The sequence below is a fragment of the Phyllobates terribilis genome, unplaced genomic scaffold, assembly GCF_046119375.1.
Source record: "Phyllobates terribilis strain yellow unplaced genomic scaffold, ASM4611937v1 Scaffold_1__5_contigs__length_1240528914, whole genome shotgun sequence".
NCBI lineage: Eukaryota > Metazoa > Chordata > Amphibia > Anura > Dendrobatidae > Phyllobates > Phyllobates terribilis.
In genome coordinates this window covers 1,026,035,245-1,026,052,478 of record NW_027362761.1, presented here as the reverse complement: position 1 = coordinate 1,026,052,478, position 17,234 = coordinate 1,026,035,245, and the positions used below count along the sequence as shown (strand labels likewise).

Here is a 17,234-nt window from a genome sequence, read left to right as displayed (position 1 = left end):
TATATATATATATATATATATATATATATATATATATATATATATATATATATATAATATATCATAAAATCATAGAATGTTAGAGTTGGAAGGGACCTCAAGGGTTATTGTGTCCAACCCCCTGCTTAATGCAGGATTCACTACACCATCTCAAACAGATGTCAGTCCAGCTTCTGTTTGAAGACTTCCTTTGAAGGAGAACTCATCACCTCTCATGGCAGCCTGTTCCACTCATTGATCCCCCTCACTGTCAAAAAGTTTTTCTAATATCTAATCTGTATCTTCTCCCTTGCAGTTTCATTCCATTGCTTCTCATGTTTCCATGTGCAAATGAGAATAAGGATGATCCCTTTACACTGTGACATTCCTTTAGATATTTGTAGACAGCTACTAAGTTTCCTCTTAGCCTTCTTTTTTGCAAGTTAAACATTCCAGATTCTTTAACCGTTCCTCATAGGACATAGTTTGCAGTCTGCTCACCATCTTGGTAACTCTTCTCTGAACTTGCTCCAGTTTTTCTATGTATTTTTTAAAATGTGGGGCCCAGAACTGGACACAGTATTCCAGATGAGGTCTGACCAAAGAGGAGTAGATGGGGATAATTAGTTCATGTGATCTAGACTCTAGGCTTCTCTTAATACATCCCAGAACTGTGTTTGCCTTTCTTTTGCTGCTGAATTACACTGCACTTCACTGACTCATATGTAGCTTGTAATCTATTAGTATACCCAAGTGTTTTCCACACATGCTGTTGTTTAGTTCTATTCCTCTCATTCTGTAGAAGTCAATTTCATTTATCTTGCCCAGATGTAGAATCTTGCATCTCTCTCTGTGTCAGGACTCTGAGTGTTTTCTATTACCTTTTGGGCATTCCTGCCCTCTTTCAAGATGGCGTGCATGGTCTCATGTGCCCTTTGTCTTCTGCTTTATAATTCCACCCCACCCTCCAGCCAGTGCTTGAGTATTCTGCCTGTGACCAGTTCCTGGTGGCTTCCGGGCTTTCTGAATGCTCCTGCAATCCTGTGTGATTCTCCTGTCTCCTGCTCACAAGAGATTCTGCTGATTCTGGTTTTCAGCATTCCTTCTGCCTCTGCTCATGCTGCTTCCTTTGTGCCTCTGCCCCCACCTGCATTTGCTGAGCACGTAAGCTGGTTTCTGCTCTGTACCTTCCTACTATAAACAGAATCAGAGCACAGATCTGTTCTGGACTTTGAGAATTTCTACCCAGGCCTCCCTGGACAATTAAATATATACAGTACAGACCAAAAGTTTGGACACACCTTCTCATGTAAAGATTTTTCTGTGTTTTCATGACTATGAAAATTGTACATTCACACTGAAGGCAGCAAAACTATGAATTAGCACATGTGGAATTATATACTTAACAAAAAAGTGTGAAAACTGAAAATATGTCTTATATTCTAGGTTCTTCAAAGTAGCCACCTTTTGCTTTGATGACTGCTTTGCACACTCTTGGCATTCTCTTGATGAGCTTCAAGAGGTAGTCACCGGAAATTGTCTTCCAACAATCTTGAAGGAGTTCTCAGAGATGCTTAGCACTTGTTGGCCATTTTGCCTTCACTCTGCGGTTCAGCTCTCCCCCAACCATCTCGATTGGGTTCAGGTCTGGTGACTGTGAAGGCCAGGTCATCTGGCGTAGCACCCCATCACTCTCCTTCTTGGTGAAATAGCCATGACACAGCCAGGAGGTGTGTTTGGGGTCATTGTCCTGTTGAAAAATAAATGATGGTCCAACTAAGCGCAAACCGGATGGAAAACCATGCCGCTGCAAGATGCTGTGGTAGCCATGCTGGTTCAGTATGCCTTCAATTTTGAATAAATCCCCAACAGTGTCACCAGCAAAGCAATTCCACACCATCACACCTCCTCCTCCATGCTTCACGGTGGGAACCAGGCATGTAGAGTCCATCCGTTCACCTTTTCTGCGTCGCACAAAGACACGGTGGTTGGAACCAAAGATCTCAAATTTGGACTCATCAGACCAAAGCACAGATTTCCACTGGTCTAATGTCCATTCCTTGTGTTCTTTAGCCCAAACTAGTCTCTTCTGCTTGTTGCCTGTCCTTAGCAGTGGTTTCCTAGCAGCTATTTTACCATGAAGGCCTGCTACACAAAGTCTCCTCTTAACAGTTGTTGTAGAGATGTTTCTGCTACTAGATCTCTGTGTGGCATTGACCTGGTCTCTAATCTGAGCTGCTGCTAACCTGCGATTTCTGAGGCTGCTGACTCGGATAAACTTATCCTCAGAAGCAGAGGTGACTCTTGGTCTTCCTTTCCTGGGGCGGTCCTCATGTGAGCCAGTTTCTTTGTAGCGCTTGATGGTTTTTGCAACTGCACTTGGGGACACTTTCAAAGTTTACCCCATTTTTTCGCACTCACTGACCTTCATTTCTTAAAGTAATGATGGCCACTCGTTTTTCTTTACTTAGCTGCTTTTTTCTTGCCATAATACAAATTCTAACAGTCTATTCAGTAGGACTATCAGCTGTGTATCCACCTGACTTCTGCACAACACAACTGATGGTCCCAACCCCATTTATAAGGCAAGAAATCCCACTTATTAAACCTGACAGGGCACACCTGTGAAGGGAAAACCATTTCCAGTGACTACCTCTTGAAGCTCATCAAGAGAATGCCAAGAGAGTGCAAAGCAGTCATCAAAGGAAAAGGTGGCTACTTTGAAGAACCTAGAATATAAGACATATTTTCAGCTATTTCACACTTTTTTGTTAAGTATATAATTCCACATGTGTTAATTCATAGTTTTGATGCTTTCAGTGTGAATGTACAATTTTCATAGCCATGAAAATACAGAAAAATCTTTAAATGAGAAGGTGTGTCCAAACTTTTGGTCTGTATATATATATATATGGATGTGCTTAAATATATACAGTGCATTGTGAAAGTATTTTGCCGCTTTGAACTTTTCTACCTTTTGCCACATTTCTGGCTTCAAACATAAAGATATAACATTAAAATTTTAGGGGAAGAATCAACAACAAGTGGGACACAATCGTGAAGTGGAACAAAATTTATAGGATATTTTAAACTTTTTTAACAAATTAAAAACTAGAAAGTGGGGCGTGCAATATTATTCGGCCCCCTTGAGTTAATACTTTGTAGTGCCACCTTTTGCTGCGATTACAGCTGCAAGTCGCTTGTGGTATATCTCTATCAGTTTTGCACATCGATAGGCTGAAATTCTTGCCCATTCTTCCTTGCAAAACAGCTCGAGCTCATTGAGGTTGGATGGAGGGCGTTTGTGAGCAGCAGTTTTCAGCTCTTTCCACAGATTCTCGATTGGATTAAGGTCTGGACTTTTACTTGGCCATTCTAACACCTGGATACTCTTATTTTTGAACCATTCCATTGCAGATTTTGCTCTATGTTTGGGATCATTGTCTTGTTGGAAGGTAAATCTCCATCCCAGTCTCAGGTCTTTTGCAGACTCCAATAGGTTTTCTTCCAGAATGGTCCTGTATTTGGCTGAGTCCATCTTTTCATCAATTTTAACCATCTTCCCTATCCCTGCTGAAGAAAAGCAGGCCCAAACCATGATGCTGCCACCACCATGTTTGACAGTGGGGATGGTGTTTTGAGGGTGATGAGCTGTGTTGCTTTTACGCCAAACATATCGTTTTGCATTGTGGCCTAAAAGTTCGATTTTGGTTTCATCTGACCAGAGCACCTTATTCCACATGTTTGGTTTGTCTCCCAGGTGGCTTGTGGCAAATTTCAAACGAGACTTAGAATCATAGAATCATAGAATGGTAGAGTTGGAAGGGACCTCCTGGGTCATCTGGTCCAACCCCCTGCTCAAAGCAGGATTCACTAGATCATCTCAGACAGATGTCTGTCCAGCCTCTGTTTGAAGACGTCCATTGAAGGGGAACTCACCACTAGTGTTGAGCCACCCCCGTAGTGTTCGAGTTCGGTTCGGTTCGTCGAACACCCGTGTGTTCGCCGAACTGTTCGTCGAACTGTTCGTCGAACACCTTCGAACACCGTTAAAACCAATGGCAGGCAAACAAAAACACATAGAAACACATAGAAAACACCTTCAAAGGTGTCCAAAAGCTGACAAACTGCTCAGAAGACATAACTAACACATGGAAAACTGACAAGTACATATAGTCATGCGAAAATAAAAGAGGTGGAGGAGTAAAAGGAGGGGGAGACACAGATATAGGCATGTCATGCCCTTCTAAAATCCAAAAAGTGAGAAGCCGACACGGCCAGTCCGCTCCTGCCCGTGCCGCCGGGTTTGTGCCAGAGCCGCGGTGAACTCTGACGGCCAGCCCCCCTCTCCCAATACTGGTTCCTGTCCGCTGGTGGGTCGAGCGAGCCCCCCTGTGGTGGAGGCAGCTCTAAGCTTTTTAATTTAAATTGTCTCTCTAATTTGAATGAATACACTTTAAATCCATTTACAAGGATCTATTGGAGGGCAAGTCTCATACCAGCAGCCGCGTAATTCCAGCTCCAGTAGCGTCCACTAAAGCTGCTGCAGTTTAAAAGCTTTTATAAGGATCGAGCTCGGCTGTCCACCGCAAGGCATCCTACTGCCAGTCCCAGCCCCTATGCCTTGGGGTGCCTCCTGATGCTCTTCACTAAGTATCCCATGGTCCTGAAGCATTTCCTTTGAAAAAATTAAGTGTCTAAACTACAGGTGGTGTAGCTTGCTTAACAGCCGGGATAATCCGCTGACTAGCAGACACTGCTACTAGGCACAAAGTATTTCCTGGGCTAGATGCAGTAAAAAATTTGTAATTAGATACTCTCGTTGGATGCTGAGAAAGCATTCCATAGAGTCTCCTGGCACGCCATATATGATTCTCTTAAAAAGCTTGGGGTAGGGGTCTAGGGGACCCTTTTATAGCCAAAATCACGGCCCTGTATCGCAATACGTCACCTAGGCTGAAGATAAATGGAACTGTAGCACCCTGAGGGCTCGGTTGCTACAGACGTATTGCACCTCACCCAGAGGTGTGATATCTCACTCTCAGGTAAGGATGGAGTGTGGATCAGGACCCGACACCTGCATGCATTACACCACATTGCCGTGGGGCAGGGCGACCAATATGCCCCTGAGATGGGCACGACAGTCCCTGTCCCTGGCTGGAGTAGGGGGAGGGAACACTGAGGAAGGGGAACCCTGTAGTGCAGGAGCAGGGAGGAAGCAGTTCCTGGGTGCATTGAGAAGGGAGTATAAAAGGTGGGCACCATCTTAGTTCAGTGCAGAGAAGTCTGAGCAGAAGTGGCAGGGAGCAGGGGCTCTGCATGAGCTCTGCTCCGGAGGCGGGCCTAGTAACAGAGGCCCAGGCCTGGAAGAGGGAGAAGGAAGGAAGAGGAGCGGAGAAGGCTCCAGGAATGAGGAACGAAGGGATCTCAGGCGTGCGGACGGGCGAGTCGCCACCGCACGCCAGAATCCACCTGCGTGGAGGGGTCAGGCCAAAGGGGGAGACCGGTCCCCGAAACTAGTGGAGGCAGGAAACGACCCTCAGCTAGAAACAGGAGGCTGTGACATTTTATGTGGCGCAGCCGCTCGCTACACCCGCTAGGAAGGCACCACATAGGGTCAGGGAAACTGGCGCCAAGCTTACCAAGAGGAGGCCCGAGGCAGCCGGACAGAAGGGTTGGTAAGAAAGGCCAGACAAAGGACACACAAAGGGGGTCCTGTGAAGCACTCCAAAGTTATCTGGGAGTTGTCTGAGCCCCTCACCTGGTGAGCACAGTACGACGTGGGCAGCCGTTACCTGCAGACGTGGTCTGGATAATAAGAACTGTGACTGGACTGCATCACTGACTCCGTGTCATTACTGCTGCTGCCCTGCACCATCACCCCCATCCTCCGCATACACTGCCCTGAGGCTATACTCCTCCCGTGGGGAGTTATGCTACGCTCTGCTGCACCCACAACACCAGCCTCAGGGGTCTGCCCTGGAGCGGCGGTTCACTCTGACCGCAATCCACGGGTGGCGTAGTCGGACATTTAAACATCAAAACCACATAAATAGTTCCGCCACTGGTTTGACCGCCCTGAGCCACGGAACCGGGTTGCCGCCACGGAGACTACAACCACCAGCATCCACCAAAAAGGGTCCGGCTCCGGGTGTCCCAAGGCCCAGGGGGCGCGTCAGAACATTTTCATCACCTTTCACAATCACCAATGGGACAAGGCAGGGATGTTCTCTGTCCCCTCTCTTATACATCCTAGTGACGGAGCACCTGCTCTCATCAATTCGCCATAACCCCAATATTAGGTGGATTGAGGTGGGAGGCACCGAGTACAAGTGCTCTCTATTTGCTGATGATGTCCTAGTATATATCACTCAATCACATATATCCATCCATGCTGTTATGGCTGAAATAGATCACTTTGTTACATGGACAAATTTTAAAATCAATGCAGCGAAGTCTAAGGCCCCCGATGTCTCCCTCCCCAAATCCATATAGGATTCCATCCAGTCCAACTTTCCCTTTGCCTGGCCCTCACAGGGTATCAAATACTTAGGAATTCCTATTCATAGAGACCTCTCCCATCTATGTTATCTTAATTTTGGGCCCTTTATTGAACAACTCCATACAGACCACGGTTGGCAAGTTAGAACTGTAAGATTCACTACGTGAACCACTGGTGTTTTGTGGAAAAGCACATGTACACTGTGTTCCAAATTATTATGCAAAAAGTATTTAGGAGTGATAAGGGAAGAATTTGTTTGTTTGTCAGTTAAACTCATTGATGGTGATGTGTGTCAGGGCTCTTTATATCACTGTAAGCAATTGCAGACACCAGTGCTAATTAGTTTGGCAGGTGTGTCCAATGAAAGGCAAGACTACTTAAGAAGGCTCTCTCACATTATTCAGCAGCCTACATTTTCTGCCAAAATGGGAAAGAAAAAGGATGTGTCGGCTGCTGAGAAGCAACAAATTGTGGAGTGTTTAGGTCAAGGCATGACTACAATCAACATTGTGCGATGATCAGGATGAAGTGTCTTGGCAATCAAGAAGTATGTAGCTGATTCACAGTACACACGTGTGCGTGCTGATAAGGGCAAATTGAGGACTCTTTCCTACAGGCAATTACGTCAGGTTGAAAGAGCAGCGGCAAAAAAGCCTTGTCATAGCAGCAGACAAGTTTTTGAAGCTGCTTGTGCCTCCAACGTCCCCCGAACAACAAGATGCAGGGTCCTTCAGAGGTTTGCAGCTGTGCATACGCCATCCTGTCGACCTCCTCTATCCACTTCACACAAGCAGAAACGGCTCCAGTGGGCCAAACATTACATGAAGACTGATTTCAAAACTGTTTTGTTCACGGATGAGTGCCGTGCAGCGCTCGATGGTCCAGATGGATGGAGTGGAGGATGGCTGGTTGATGGACACCCCACGCAAACATGGCTACAGCGCCAACAAGGAGGAGGTGGAGTAATGTTTTGGGCTGGAATCATGGGGAGAGAGATTGTCGGCCCCTTTAGGATCCCTGAAGGCGCTAAAGATGAACTCCATAATGTATGTGGATTTTCTCAAACAGCACTTCCTGCCATGGTTCAAGAAGAAGAACCGTGTATTTCACAGCAAGATTATTTTTCTGCATGATAATGCACCATCTCATGCTGCACATAAAACATCTGCATCTCTGGCTGATATGGGCATAAAAGGGGACAAACTTATGGTGTGACTCCCATGCTCCCCTGACCTCTACCCCATTCAGAACCTTTGGAGCATCATTAAAAGGAGTGTCTATGATGGCGGGAGGCAGTTCACATCTAAGCAACAGCTCTGGGAGGGTATTCTGTCCTCATGCAAAACAATTGAAGCAGAAACCATCCAAAACCTGACAAATTCAATGGACGAGAGAGTTCAGAAGCTCCTTTCGAACAAGGGGTCCTATGTGAAAATGTAACATCACCTAGAATAAAGTTTTGAGTTGAAAACTGTTTGATTTCAGTTTCTAACAACCTGCTAATGCTTATAATTTCAAAAATGACCATTTTTTTGGTCTTTATTAAAATGAAAAGGTTGATCGAAAAGTTTGGGGGATCTAAGAGTGTGGCAACCCAGTAGTCATGATTACTTCGAATTCTGACAATATGAGGGTCATGCTGCAGGTAGTGCACCAAGAAGGCACTTATGTGTCTTGTGCATCTCGGAGCCCCAAAATTATTTTCCGGGCTAGATGCAGCTAAAAATTATTTTTAATTTTAAATCTGGTGGAGCTTATTATAGATGGCCTAATAGGATCAGTGCTGCACACTGCTACAAAGCCCAAATTATTTTCCAGTCAAGATACAGATAAACATGATTAGTAATTTGAAAGCTTAAAACGGTTGGTAGGGTGATTTTAACCAATCATCAAGCTTTTACTCTCCCCAGGATGACACAGGGGTAGAAAAGTCGTTTCGGATCCATGATTTGTTCATCTTTATGAACGTGAGTCTGTCTACATTATCAGTGGAGAGCCGCGTGCGCTTATCTGTCAGCACACCACCAGCAGCGCTGAACACACGTTCAGACAGAACGCTGGCTGCGGGGCATGACAAGATCTCCAAGGCGTAAGTGGCTAGCTCCGGCCATTTATCCAGATTGGAAGCCAAAAAAGAGCAAGGGTCCAGTGACACAGTCGTGGCTTCAATGTTTACTTGGAGATACTCCTGTACCATCGTCTCTAGGCGTTGACTATGTGTCAGACTTCTTGTCTCCTGTGGCCTTGCAAAGGATGGGATAAAAAAGTGGTGAAATGATTCCGCAAAATTGATGTTACCAGCAGATACTGTGGTTCTGTTACGGTTTGAGTGCTGAACACTTGACGGTCCCACGGTTGGCAAGTTGGAACTGTGAGATTCACTACGTGCACCACTGGTATTTTGTGGAAAAGCACATGTAAGATTCTGCAACAGTCTCTGCTGATACTCCTGCATGCGTGCATCCCTTTCTATGGCAGGAATAATTTCTGCAAATTTACTTTTGTACCGGGGATCTAACAGTGTGGCAACCCAGTAGTCAGGATTATTTCTAATTCTCACAATTCGAGGGTCATGTTGGAGGTAGAGCAGCAAGAAGGCACTCATGTGTGTTGCGCATCCAGGAGCACCAAGTCCCTGTTGTGTTGGTGGCGAGGTAACAATCATGCTTCCTTCCTCTGTCCTCTCCCCCCAACCTCGCACAACAGAAATGTGATCAAGGTCTCCCTCATCTGATGAGTCTTCCATCAGTTCGTCCTCCACTTCTTCCTGGGCTCCTGCACCTTCCTCACTAGTTTGGCTGCTACCATGCGCCCTGGTAAAACCATCTCCCCCACCCTCACATGCCTGCCGCCTTGGTGCTGCCGACCGTCTGGACCTTGCAGATGTTAGCCCTTCCGCATACAACTCCTCCTCCTCTACTTCCTCCACCTCCTCTTGTGCCACCACCTGACTCCGAATTCTGTTTAACATGTGCTCCAGCATGTAAATCACCAGAATAGTCATGCTGATAATGGCATCGTCAGCACTAAACATCTTCGTCGCCATTTCAAAACTGTGCAGAAGGGTGCATAGGTCCCTGATCTGAGACCACTCCTCCAGCGTGATTTGCCCCACCTCTGAATCTCATTGGCCCAGGCTATACGTCAGAACGTATTGCACCAGGGCTTGTCGGTGCTGCCACAGTCGCTGCAACATGTGCAGAGTTGAATTCCACCGGGTAGGCACATCGCATTTTAGCCGGTGAAGTGGCAGGCCCAACGACTTCTGTAGAGATGTAAGTCGCTAAGCTGCGGGATGCGAACGGTGGAAGTGAGCACACAGCGACCGTGCCCTCTGCAGAAGGCCATCTAGTCTGGGATAGTGGGCTAAAAATTGCTGGACAACCAGGTTCAACACGTGAGCCATACAAGGCACGTGTGTGACATTGCCCCGGCGAAGGGCCGCACCCAAGTTTGCAGCATTGTCGCACACGGCCTTCCCTGGTTTCAGGTCCAGTGGAGACAACCATTCATGAAATTGGTTCTCCAGAGCTGACCACAACTCCTCAGCTGTGTGACTCACATTTCCCAGACATTTCAATGTAAAAACCGCCTGATGACGTTGAGCCCTACTGCCAGCATAGTAAGGAGGTGTGCAGGATCCCTTCTGCGCAGTTAGAAAGCTTGTGGCATGACCAGACAGGCTTTGGGTGCAGGTGGAAGACCGAGAGGAGGTTGAGGAGGCAGAAGCAGTGGAGGAACTTTGACATAAAGAGGATTGACGCACAACTCGTGGGGACGGCAAGACTTGGACAGCAGCCCCTTGTCCTGCTGTCACCATAGTTACCCAGTGCCCAGTCAGCGACATGTAACGCCCCTGTCCATGCCTACTCGTCCAAGTGTCTGTGGTGAAATGCACCCTGTCACACACAGAGTTTCTCAAAGAAGCGGTGATGTTGTGTGCGACATGCTGGTGGAGCGCAGGCACACCTTTCTTTGAGAAGTAGTGCCGACTGGGCATCTGGTACTGGGGCACTGCGACGGACATAAGGTCTCGAAAATCCTCTGTGTCCACCAGGCGGAAAGGCAGCATTTCTGTAGCCAAGAGCTTGCAGATGGTGAAATTCAACCTCTTAGCTTTGTCATGGCTAGGAGGAAATGGTCTTTTACTTGTCCACATCTGAGGGACCGAGGGCTGGCTATTGTGCTTAGACGGGGTTGATAAGGGTGTCCCCGGCAAACTGCCGGTCTGTGAGGAAGATGCAGGCGGACATGTTAGGTTGCCTTGATCCAAAGGTGGTGCTATCGATGTCGGACAGCGCTCAACACCAGCTGCTGTTACCACCTCCAAAGAAAATGATGACCTGCCAATCACGCTGGCTGTTGCGGATAAAGAGGTGGCAGGTCTGCGCCCCAAAACAGGTGTGACTGCTGTCCCCCCAGTCACAGAGGATGAAGAGGCCGCGGATGCACAAGATATGGCAGACGGTGGTTGGCCCGGCCGGCTAGGCCGCATTGTAGCACACTGAGCTTCCCACTGCAACTTATGCTTCATGTCCATGTGCCGTTTCATGCATGAAGTGCTCAAACTATGTATTTTTTGGCCTCTACTTAGCTTTTGCTGACAAATGTTACAGATAACACGAGTTGGGTCATATTTATCGATCTGAAAAAATGCCCAGGCTATGCAAGGCTTAGCACCCATGCGACCTGAAGAGACACCACGACTTGTGGTGAGAGGCAGAGTTGTGTTTGAGGATGCAGTTGTTGACGTGCTTCCAGTACTACGTCTCTGTCCAGGAAGGCGCAACCTGACCTCGTCGTCACTAGCATCTTCCTCCACCTCCTCTGCTGACCTCATCTCTTGGCTGACTGTGGGTTGACAGTAAGTGGGATCTCCAACCTCATCATCATCACCCTGTGTGTTATCACACCCGTCGTCCTCAGAGCCAACCTGTTCCTGCCCTGACAAAAAACTAAAGTTGTCGCTCCAATCAGGTATTTGAGTCTTATCATCGTCTTCCTCATTGTCTCCACCAACAGGAGTTACAGTTTGGGAATGAGGGTCTACATTATGGTCAGAACCTTCTGCGTCTGGTCCTGGATCCGACTCATAAAGATTCTGGGCATCAGTGCAGATCATTTCCTCGTCTGGATTCACAGAAGCGCTGGAGTCGACCTCTGATTCCCAGGCTATAGTATGAGTAAAGAGCTCTGCAGACTCAACCATCTGTTCTACCTCATACTCAGATGGGCAGCTGGAGATTTGGGAGCTGTGAGGAAGCAAGTGCGATTTGGGTGACACCTTTGAGGACTGGAGTATTTGTGATGTTGAAGTTGATGTGGAGGAGAGCCCACTTAAAGGAGCACTTGATATCCGTTGAAGCACCTGCTGTTTTTGTGCCTCATCTGGAATTTGTAGCGATTGGCGTGGCCGTAAGAAAGGGATCTTATCACATTGTCCGCTAAAAGAAGTAGACATTTTAGTTTGACTGGAAGATGGTCTTTCTTCTGCAGATGTTACTGTTGCTTTAACACCTACCCCACGGACACAACCTTTTTTCCCCTTCCCAACACGCCTATTCCCCTTTCCACCAGCAGCAGGCCTTTTTCCACTCATTTTGGTGGTTAACTAATTCACAACTTTGGAGTTGTTTGCACAAAAAAACAATGGATGGTAACCGAGCAGAGCTGAGTGGCCAAACTGTGGTATTAGGCCAAAACTATTGGCTGGGTTAGATGCAGAAAAAAATATATTCAGTTTGCAACCTGATGGAGGTCAGTATAGATGGACTAATACAACAAGTCCCACACACAGCTAGAAGCCCAAATATTTTTTCAGAGGTAGATGCAGAAAAAAATATATTCAGTTTGCAACCTGATGGAGGTCAGTATAGATGGACTAATACAACAAGTCCCACACACAGCTAGAAGCCCAAATATTTTTTCAGAGGTACTGTAGATGCAGATAAAAATTATTTTTAATTTGCAACCTAATGGAGGTCAGTATAGATGGACTAATACAACAAGTCCCACACACAGCTAGAAGCCCAAATATTTTTTCAGAGGTACTGTAGATGCAGATAAAAATTAGTTTTAATTTGCAACCTGATGGAGGTCAGTATAGATGGACTAATAGAGAAAGTCCGACACACTGCTAGAAGGCCAAATATTTTTTAAGAGCTAGATGCAGAAAAAAATTATATTCAGTTTGCAACCTGATGGAGGTCAGTATAGATGGATTAATAGAACAAGACCCAAACACAGCTAGAAGCCCAATATTTTTTCAGAGGTAGATGCAGAAAAAAATATATTCAGTTTGCAACCTGATGGAGGTCAGTATAGATGGACTAATACAACAAGTCCCACACACAGCTAGAAGCCCAATATTTTTTCAGAGGTAGATGCAGAAAAAAATATATTCAGTTTGCAACCTGATGGAGGTCAGTATAGATGGACTAATACAACAAGTCCCACACACAGCTAGAAGCCCAAATATTTTTTCAGAGGTAGATGCAGAAAAAAATATATTCAGTTTGCAACCTGATGGAGGTCAGTATAGATGGACTAATACAACAAGTCCCACACACAGCTAGAAGCCCAAATATTTTTTCAGAGGTACTGTAGATGCAGATAAAAATTAGTTTTAATTTGCAACCTGATGGAGGTCAGTATAGATGGACTAATACAACAAGTCCCACACACAGCTAGAAGCCCAAATATTTTTTCAGAGGTACTGTAGATGCAGATAAAAATTAGTTTTAATTTGCAACCTGATGGAGGTCAGTATAGATAGACTAATAGAGAAAGTCCGACACACTGCTAGAAGGCCAAATATTTTTTCAGAGCTAGATGCAGAAAAAAATTATATTCAGTTTGCAACCTGATGGAGGTCAGTATAGATGGATTAATAGAACAAGACCCACACACAGCTAGAAGCCCAATATTTTTTCAGAGGTTGATGCAGAAAAAAATATATTCAGTTTGCAACCTGATGGAGGTCAGTATAGATGGACTAATACAACAAGTCCCACACACAGCTAGAAGCCCAAATATTTTTTCAGAGGTACTGTAGATGCAGATAAAAATTAGTTTTAATTTGCAACCTGATGGAGGTCAGTATAGATGGACTAATAGAATGATGCTATGCCCAAAAGATTTTACTTCACTAGGTGCAGTAAAAAAATTGGTATTCTATACACAGGTGGTGTATCTTGCAACACAGATAGGCTACTCCACTGACTAACACACTCTGCAATAGGCCAAAAAGGATTAGCTTTGCTAGATTCAGCCAAATGCTGTGAAAAAAACTTGCACAGCACTGGCACAGTCCTGCCTGGCATAAACTGATAGGAACTGATGTAACCTAGTCCTGAAAAGGACTCCAATTACAATTAGTCTTTACTCCCACAACCTATCTATTTAAGAGCACAGACCTGCCTGATAAAAGTCATAGGAAATGCTGTAACCTAGTCCTTAAAAGGACTGCAATCACAACTATTCCCTACTCCCAAGCTATCTGTATATTTGTGCGAAAATTGGCTTGAAATTAACAAGGTATAGCGCACACAGCAACAGCTGTGCTGTCTAACATGCAGCTGCAGCAGTGAGAAAATGGTGGCGACGGGGAAAATGGCTTGGTCTTATAGGGCAAGGACATGTCACATACACTGCCAATGACACATGCCCTTGCTTGTGTGAAAAAAAGCACTTCGCTCCGTGTGTGCGCTGCTGATAGGCTGACAGATTGCACCTCCCCACTGCAAATGCGGGAAAGAGAAAAAAAAATGGAGATCTTCATTGTTCCTGCAGAGATCCATCCCCTGCCCCTCCCCCCACCCCGCTGTACACTCAAACTGCGTATTAACATTAATTTTCATCATTACTGAGAAAAAATCCAGTTATGATTTTGGTGCACGAACAGTTATCGAACATAACCTCGAACAGCCGAATTTTTATCAAATTGTTCGTGTTCGCCGAACGGCTCGAACACCGCCCAAAACAGCTCGAATTTGAGATTGGCGAACAGTTCGAGTAGAACAACGCTCATCTCTACTCACCACCTCTCGTGGCAGCCTGTTCCACTCATTAATCACCCTAACTGTCAAAAAGTTTTTTCTAATATCTAATCTGTGTCTCCTCCCATTTAGTTTCATCCCAATGCTTCTAGTCTTTCCTTGTGCAAATGAGAATAAAGATGATCCTTCTACAATGTGACAGCCCTTGACATATTTGTAGACAGCTATTAAGTCTCCTCTCAGTCTTCTTTTTTTGCAAGCTAAACATTCCCAAATCCTGCAACCGTTCCTCATAGGACATGGTTTGCAGACCAGTCACCATTCTGGTCGCTCTTCTCTGAACTTGCTCCAGTTTGTCTATGTCTTTTTTAAAATGTGGTGCCCAAAACTGTACACAGTATTCCAGATGAGGTCTGACCAAAGAGGAGTAAAGACCGATAATGACTTCACGTGATCTAGACTGTATGCTTCTGTTAATACATCCCAGAATTGTATTTGCCTTTTTTGCTGCTGCATCACACTGTTGACTCATGTTCAGTCTATGATCTATTAGTATACCTAAGTCTTTTTCACATGTACTGTTGCTTAGCTCTATTCCTCCCATTCTGTATATGCTTTTTTCATTTTTATTGCCCAGATGTAGTACTTTGCATTTTTCCCTGTTAAAAACCATTCTGTTGGTTGCTGCCCACTGCTCCAGTTTATTTAGGTCTTTTTGAATCCTCTCTCTCTCTTCTCTAGTATTAGCTATCCCTCCTAGCTTTGTGTCATCAGCTTTTTATGGATACTTTTTATGGATATCTTTGAGAAATGGCTTTCTTCTTGCCACTCTTCCATAAAGGCCAGATTTGTGCAATGTAAGACTGATTGTTGTCCTATGGACAGACTCTCCCACCTTGGCTGTAGATCTCTGCAGTTCATCCAGAGTGATCATGGGCTTTTTGGCTGCATCTCTGATCAGTCTGCTCCTTGTTCGAGATGAAATTTTAGAGGGATGGCCAGGTCTTGGTAGATTTTCAGTGGTCTGATACTCCTTCCATTTCAATATGATCGCTTGCACAGTGCTCCTTGAGATGTTTAAAACTTGGGAAATCTTTTTGTATCCAAATCCGGCTTTAATCTTCACCACAACAGTATCTCGGACCTGCCTGGTGTGTTCCTTGGTCTTGATGATGCTCTCTGCCCTTGAAACAGAACCCTGAGACTATCACAGAGCAGGTGCATTTATATAGAGACTTGATTACACACAGGTGGATTCTATTTATCATTACCAGTCATTTAGGACAACATTGGATCATTCAGAGATCCTCACTGAACTGCTGGAGCGAGTTTGCAGCACTGAAAGTAAAGGGGACGAATAATATTGCACGCCCCACTTTTCAGTTTTTAATTTGTTAAAAAAGTTTAAAATATCCAATAAATTTCGTTCCACTTCACAATTGTGTCCCACTTGTTGTTGATTCTTCCCCCAAAAATTAGAATTTTATATCTTTAAGCCAGAAATGTGGCAAAAGGTAGAAAAGTTCAAGGGGGCCAAATACATTCACAATGCACTATATGTATATATCTGTGTTTGGACTAAACAAAGACTTTCTTGTGTCAAGCATCTTCAAGTGTTTATGGACTTTGAGTTTTTCTCTGCACTAGTGTTTATTCACCGTGTGTTTATAATTTAGAGTTTCCACCTATAAACTGTGTTCTGTCGTGTCTCCATGCAAAAGGACCCCTGAGCTATCCATTATGGTTGTTACACCCTGTAAAATACCATTCTATTAGTCATTGCCCATTGTGAAAAAACGGTAACAGGGGGGCCCCACAGAATCCCGCTGACGCCGCTTCTTCCGGTGGATCCACACCCCGCCACCCACCTGACGTCACACTACGCCAGACAAAGCACTTGATATGGATCTACCCTTTGCACCAACATGACGTTCCGCACCCCCTCAAGGACCCGTAAGGTCAGATCGGCACAGTACTACACCATCACCTCCTGTCCACATGGGTACAGAGAGGCACCAGGCGGTGAGACAAGGTGGTCCACTCAGACGCTGATGTGGCCCCACACTCTCCCACACTCCTGACAGGCTGAGCGGCTCTGTCACTACTCCAGTGAAGCAGAGCCTTGTCAGCCTGGATAGAGCTGCCACCAGTTTCTATTTGATATACAGACTTTTATTGGGGTAGAAAGCAGCCCAGTAGCGTGTGGTTGACAGAACAACAGATGTGAGGTTCGTGGTTTGAGATAAAAGACCAGACCAAGATTAAATTATATATTTATTCACCATAATGGCTCACTAAACAATATACTATATACACAAGGTTATACATATACAGTGGTCAGAGTTACAAATACAAAACCTTGGTACATCAAGCATCACAGATCTTAAAGTCAATTACCGGTAGATAGAAAGCATGGCTCGGGGGTTGGGCGACCACATGGGGAAGAATGTGTGCCCAGCTTGGTTGCTGGATTTTGTCCCTCATGTATGCAAGTCACAAGCTTCCCCAGGGAAAAGACAATAGGCTTTTGCTACACAGACCTTCCAACGCTCTTGGAACCCCCACTACCTGCCCCCTGTTCAGCCCAAGTCTCCACCCCCTGTTCCTTCCTGGCTAAAAGATTCATAGAACTAACATGACCCATACCTCCTTACTGGTTGGTCCCAGGGAACCCGTTCTGGTGTCAATAGACCCGGCCGGGCCCCTGCTACGCGTGGCTACCAAACACAGCAGTTGTAGGAAGACTACACATCCAC

General features: G+C 45.4%; 1 protein-coding gene across 2 annotated transcripts in view; it reads right to left on the bottom strand.

Annotated features, from left to right (window-relative positions):
• Nucleotides 1-17,234, bottom strand: part of FSTL5 (follistatin like 5) — a 1,189,778-nt gene that overhangs the window by 18,328 nt on the left and 1,154,216 nt on the right. The window lies entirely within an intron of this gene.